The following is a 6,972-nucleotide window of genomic DNA, read 5'->3' as shown; positions in this document are numbered from 1 at the left end:
AAATGAAATGATTCGTTTCTGACCTAATATGTTTTCATTTTATTATTTTGGATAAAGACTACATAATTTTAAAGTTAAGAGATTGTCTGAATTGCTCTTACATTTCAATGACAAATACACTAACCATGCAAATAATAAAATTGAACGACCTTTATTATTACTACTTTAGTTATTTAGAGAACCAATTAACCGACTTGCAATCTTACATAACATACTTGAATAAGTCTGAACGTTTGAAGAATTAAAAAAATGTGTCAAGAATATTAATGTGCATGTGATTGCAGTGTAATGAAAACTTTTATATAAACAAATTGTTTTCTTCCATAGGACGTTTTTTTATTTAAAATAACTTTATTATGTAAACGTCGTGACCGTTGGGCCGAGCGCAGATTTTATGGTTTGAAACACAGACATGGGATCCACCTGATTACAGAAATCATAAGCTAAAGTTAATACCAAAACGTCGCGTGCTCAGTCTTTATACTGACGTAATGTCTTATACGTAATACGTAACATTTGTGTCTTCAGAAATAAACGTGCGTGATTTCGAGATTTTTTTCATTTCTTCTTTCAATGCTTTCTCTGAATACTTTATCCAAAATATAAAAGATCGGTTCCTTAATTGGTTTTAATGTTTTTATTTTACATCTAAATAAGTTGATAAGACATACGTGAAACTAGTTTTATCTACTGATTAAAACACTGATGAAAACTAACTGGTTTTCATAGCAAATGTTTTCAATATTTTCGATTGCAACATCGAACTGTTTGTGATAACGTTTATGAACAACTTTTGATAGAGTTAATGGACATCGAAAATCCTCATTCATATAGTGAATAAATTAACTTTGTCAGACAAAATGGCGGCCACTATAGTAGCCTCAAGGATCTGGGAGAATATTTTCAGCACTTGGTACATGTACCCCAGATTCATCTTTTATTTTAAATATTTTTCTTATATATACTTGTTACCATTAAGTCTCGCCATTAAACTTCTTGCTGCACTCGGAATAAATGAAATGGTTCCAAAGGTTAGTTGTTTCTATGAATGAATTAAAATTCTGTAGTCCTTTTTACAACAATTCGTAAGTTAATTCTTAAGATATTTTCGTACGAATTTCAAAGTCGTTCTCACAAAACCATTTGTAGGTTAAAGAAATAATTTAAAGACAAAATCACTTAAATTTATACTTGCAAAAAAGAAAAAAAAATTAACGTAGCAACATAGTTTCGTTTTGAGAAATGTTATCTTACGAGGTAGCTGTTTACATCAAGACAATACAAAGGATGTTTTCATTCGGGCTGATAAGTAGCCAGAAGAATAAATGCTGGTTGCAGATCGCCAAAAAAATTTGAGTTTTACATTGTTTTCTGTTTTTATGTATTTGTATACACTTGAATGTTTTATTTCGGGGTCACTAAGCAGGAAATATATATATATATATATATATATATATATATATATATATATATATATATATATATATATATATATATATATATATATATATATATATATATATATATATATATATATTTTAGAAAAATAATTTATTAGTTCATATGTTAAATTAACCAATTAATTCGATACGCAAGGGCATGCTCTACGTATGAGCAGTTTTAAAGTCGAGGCGAGCTACCGACAAATAGGTTGATAAAACAGGACTAACAACATTCTCAAATGAAGTCATATTATCGTAAATTCTATAGTCGATACAACTACTTTGTTAGCAAATAGAACCTGCCATTAGGTTGCATGCTGACTGACGTTTTTTATTCTTATTGATAGACCATAGTTTCTGACCAAATCGTCTACGATTTTTTCCCTTTTCCCAATTACGACAAAGAGCACAAAGAGAGGGTGTGACCGGTAAGCAGAGGATACTCACTCCTCCAGGCGACCTCTATTTTTTAAAAGGTCGGTGTAAGGGGTCAGCCCCCTGTTTGCATATTTCCTTTGGACTTTTGATTTTGAGCATTGTTCTTTATCACCACATGTCATTTTAAGCGAGAAAAAAGGGGGCCCCTAAAATTGCAATTGGTGTCTACTTTCATTAATTATTGCATGGCCTGTTGTCTTCGTTTATGTACAATAATTATAATTAAAGCATTATGCATTATCTAGCAACTGCACATGGGTTTAAATGACACGTGAAACGAGGCAAAGTATACCATTTCAAAAAAGATAAATCGCATATTGTTACAAATCTCGCTATCGGTGTCGAGTGTTGTTTCTTTATCTCTATTTTAATTTAAAAGATGTGTACAATATGATTATTTGGATTAAAAAGCAACTGTGACATGTACCCAAGTAGCAGTTGAGGAACGATTGCAAAAAAAAAATGAAAAATACATCCTTTTAATCCTAAATGTCTGAATAAAGATAACTTGCGGGATTATATTGTTAGGTTTCACATCATGAATCTCTTTAATTCAATTAAATGCCATCTAGAAGATCTAGAACTGTAACTGAATATCAGAGTTATGACAGTCAGTTTAAGTAAAATATCAGTTACGTTTAAAGTTAATGTAAGTTAGATCAGGGCTAAAAATTCTAATGAAATCAATATGATTGAATTATTCAAGGAGAAATGTAATAGTATATCCAGAGATTGGTCTGTATCAGGATAAAAGTATATCGCTGAACTGAAGGCGTCAGTTTATTCGTATTTACATGATTAAAAATAAAAAGGCCATACCATAAAGATATCATATGATAAATTGAATAAAAGTTATTAATTGGAAACTTTCTTGCGGCCTCCTTTATTTATACATATTGGGATACAGGCTATTCCATGTAGATGACAACATCGCATTGTATATTTTGTCTTTACTATCCCTGGCAAATTTAAAATTTACAAACATGACGATGTTTATTTGTAGGTTTATTATCCCTTACCAAAATATTGACCTTCTGGCAACACATTCTGGCATTATTGCAGCAATATTGCAACACCTTTCTGGCAATACATTGCGGCAATATTGCTGCTGTATCGTTTTTCGTATGCAAATGAGATTGCGGCAATATTGCCATAAAGATGTTGCCGCAAAAGTTTTGCTACAACACATTGTTGCGACAACACCTTTCTGGCAATACTGGAGATTGCAGCAATATTGCCAGAAAAGTGTTACGGCAAAACTTTTCCTGCAACACTTTTCTGGCAATACATTTGCATAAGAAAAATGACATTGCAGAAATATTGGTTCAATGCATTTTCTGTGCTCTGGTATCAATGGTACAATATATGCAATGTTTATAAATAATAAATGTATACAGTAAAGCAATCATGTATATTATATTAACCTACAACCAAAATGAAAAAAAAAAAATCATTAATTGCCATTACAGTTTTATTTTTTTAACAGATGCAATAAAATTACAACAACACAAACATTTTGCATTAAATTTGGACTTTTCAAAAATTAAATGAAAAAGACAGTTTGTGATTACACAATATTAAAGAAGTAAAACAAATATTTTATTCAACATAATATGCACAAAATAAGTATTGAATTAAAAATAGAATGTATAATATTAGAGATCTAAAACTGGAATTTCAACATGCTTATAGAGGACACCAGTTAGAATTAATAATCTTTAAATTGAACACATTTTATAATACAATAAACACAAATATGATGAACAAATCATGATGAAACTTGACTAAAAGTACTCAACCAATCAGTGAGGATTTGTTGCTGCAGATATACATGTATTGCAGTTTAATTGACACAACGCGCACAGACGGATATGGACAAAAGTTCACTGTTTACCGTAAGCAAAGCTCAAACCATATAGTTCACAAGTCTTGCACAACCACTTGCTGTATAACGATTGATCGAAGCATTCGTCCTTGGCGTTCCAAATGTCCCTTTTTTGACAGTCTCGTGGGCATTCTGATTTCACAAATAAACAATCACAAAAACAGCTATCAAAATATCACAACAATATCCACATTGGAATTCAGCACTGTTGTGTATATGTTCCTCTCTATAATCGTAAACAAATTACGTCATCATTATTCTTTGGTTGCCAGTTTCACCATTCATTTAATCAGTAAGGTGACAGCTTTTTTTTCATGGTTTTCTTTAGGTCTGTGTAACCCAGGGAAGACCTATTGGTAAATGGATTTGATATAAGCACATTAAAAACTACAATAATATTGTTGAATAAAAACTAAAGCTACAATTAAATTGTTCTACTAACTCAAAGAACATGAATTCTTTTTTTGTTTATGTCATATAAATGTAAATTTTATAAAATGCAATTACCTGTATGGTTATACATTTTCGAATTATAGTTTTCAAAATTTGAAATTGTTAAAATAAAGTTTTTAAGATTATTTCTTCACACACGTAAACATTACACAAAAATAACGGGCGTTTTGCTCGATCCGATCCTCGGTATTGTCTTAGGATTGGTCTCATGCGCGGATCTGGAGAGGGGGGGGGGTCGGGGAGGTCCAGACCCCCCCTTGCAGAATTCAAATTTCTTTAGATGCATTATAATTACCAAAAAATATGCCTTGGACCCCTTTCTGGATCCGCGCATGGGTCTTAAACAGTGTTAAACCTATTAGTATAAAGTTAGATCGCAGTCTTTCGGTTTATATTCTTATAACAAACATGTTTAAACTGCGATTCAATGAATATATTTTTATTGCTAAACTTACTTTTTAAAAAAACGTGCTTATGTAGATGGTGCAGGGGGTTTCGATCGACGCTCGATTCATTCACTCAGATTGTGTCAAGGTCACCAGGACTCCATATATCCAGTGATGACTCATGGTCTTCCTGAATGGTCACATTGGGTTGATCTTGCATCTGTTGCAGTAATTGTGCATGGTGATCTAACAGCAACAGTTGCATGGTCTCAATGTTTGACTCATGCACATCCATACATAATGATGACATGTTATGTTTTGAATGTGCATACGTTTTATGACTAAAATTGGCAAAGTCATGCACAGAACTCTTGACATTGGATGGTTAAAAACCTCTTGATGCCGGAGCTGTGACCTTACTTGTGCCAAGTACTGATGCTCCATAAATCTGAGCAAAACCATGGTCATTTGTCGATATTGAACGGTCTATTGCCTGGACTTTTTCAGAATTAGGGAATGTCTCTGTAATGGACTCTGCAACTGCTGACATCCCTTCAACATGTATTCAGTCTCAGCTGTAGCTATTATCAGTGTATAACTACTTTGTAGCTGAACTGTACTGCCTCCATATTATGTGTCCTCTATATCAGGTTCAATGTTGACTACAGCTGTAGGTGGTAAACTACCACCCTGTAGTTGAGCAACATTGACTTGATGCTGTAACTCATACTGTATCTGGCTAGATGCACCATCTTGTGTTGGTTGTTGTGCCATTTGTTGTGCTGAGGCAACACCATACTGGAACATCGTGTGTAGATGGTACTGCAACAATGGACCGCATGGTGGACAATTCATATCATAACTCACCATTTGGTATGGGTAAAAGGGATACTGAGGTTTCATCACCCATGGCATAGGAGTTGTGTATTGATCTGCATATGGTACAGCGTATGGAACAGGCACACAATTGCATGGTGGGTAGGGCCGTGTGCTCTTTGTCGTAATTGGGGAAAAAGTGGAAAAGTCCATAGACAATTATGTGATTAATTATGGTCTAACAATTAGTATGAAAAACGTCAGTCAGCATGCGACCCAGTGGATGATTGTATTTGCTGGACCATAGAACTTACAAAAGGATGGCTTCAAACGAGACAGTTGATAGTCCTGTTTTGTCAACTTGTTTGTTAGTAGCTTGCCTCGTCTTAGAAACTGTTCATGCATAAAAGCATGCTTTAGTGTATCGAATTAACTGAGAGACAAAAACATCATATGCAGGTGATGAAGGTATACTGCTACATAAGTAAGGTAAGTTGACTAAAAAAATTGAAGTCATCGAGTTATTAAAAAGTTTTGTTGTTAAGTTACCATCAATGTCCATTTCCAGTATAATATATAAATATGAAATAGATAAAGCAGACTCAGTGGTATCTTTTATTTTGAGTTCACTGAGATATATCGAGTCAATAACAAGCGTTAGTTGATAATACGTCGTCAATATACCTGAATGTTAATTTGAAGGCCACAGTGAGTAATTTATTTTTTTCACGTACAAGGTTTTGATAAATTCTGCTTCACAAGAACACAAAAATAGGTCTGCTAACAATGAGGCACAATTGGTACCCGTGGGAATTCCAACAGATTGTTGAATACTTGATTTCCAAAAACCGCATACATGTTGTTCACTAGTGTTAACAAATCATCATACTATCAAAAAATTAGAAATTCAATTACATAATCTGTGATCTGTACTTATTTTCTGCAAATGCATTTAGTGCCTCAATAATAAAAGTTGATGACACACTTTGAATTTTTTTCTTCAAATTACGCTAAGTTGGTCCAAAATTTAACGCACTTTGATAAAGTTTTCTAAGTGCGTTAATTTGGTCGTAAATTTCAAAACAAATATTCAAAGTGTGTATTTTTTTTCTAAGTGCGTTGTCACACTTACTTTAATGGTGAAATGGAAGATGATAATAGAAATACTCGAATCATCCCTTGCAAGACATCCGCTGCGAAAGATTGAAATTTTCAATTAAACAGTTTTTGTGATCGGCTTCGGCCGATCACTATTGTGTTCATATGAGGCATCCGGCAAATGCTTCCACGTGCGCACACATTCCGCATGCATAAATAAAGTAGTTATTATAAAAACGTGAAGCTTTGGTTTAGTATTTATATAACATTTTACTCAGTTTTATTTCATTTCATTTACCTTAAGAGATGCAAACATACATTAAATACAGTTCGACCTGTTAATTCAAGAATGCACATTTTGTCTCACGCGTGTAAGAATTTCGATCGAAAGATTCATTCAGTAATGCAGTTGACATTGATGATCTGACCTCAATCATAAGAAGATGCTCCATGA

The sequence above is a fragment of the Magallana gigas genome, chromosome 1 (assembly GCF_963853765.1).
Source record: "Magallana gigas chromosome 1, xbMagGiga1.1, whole genome shotgun sequence".
Lineage (NCBI taxonomy): Eukaryota > Metazoa > Mollusca > Bivalvia > Ostreida > Ostreidae > Magallana > Magallana gigas.
Note: the sequence above shows the minus strand (reverse complement) of the source record.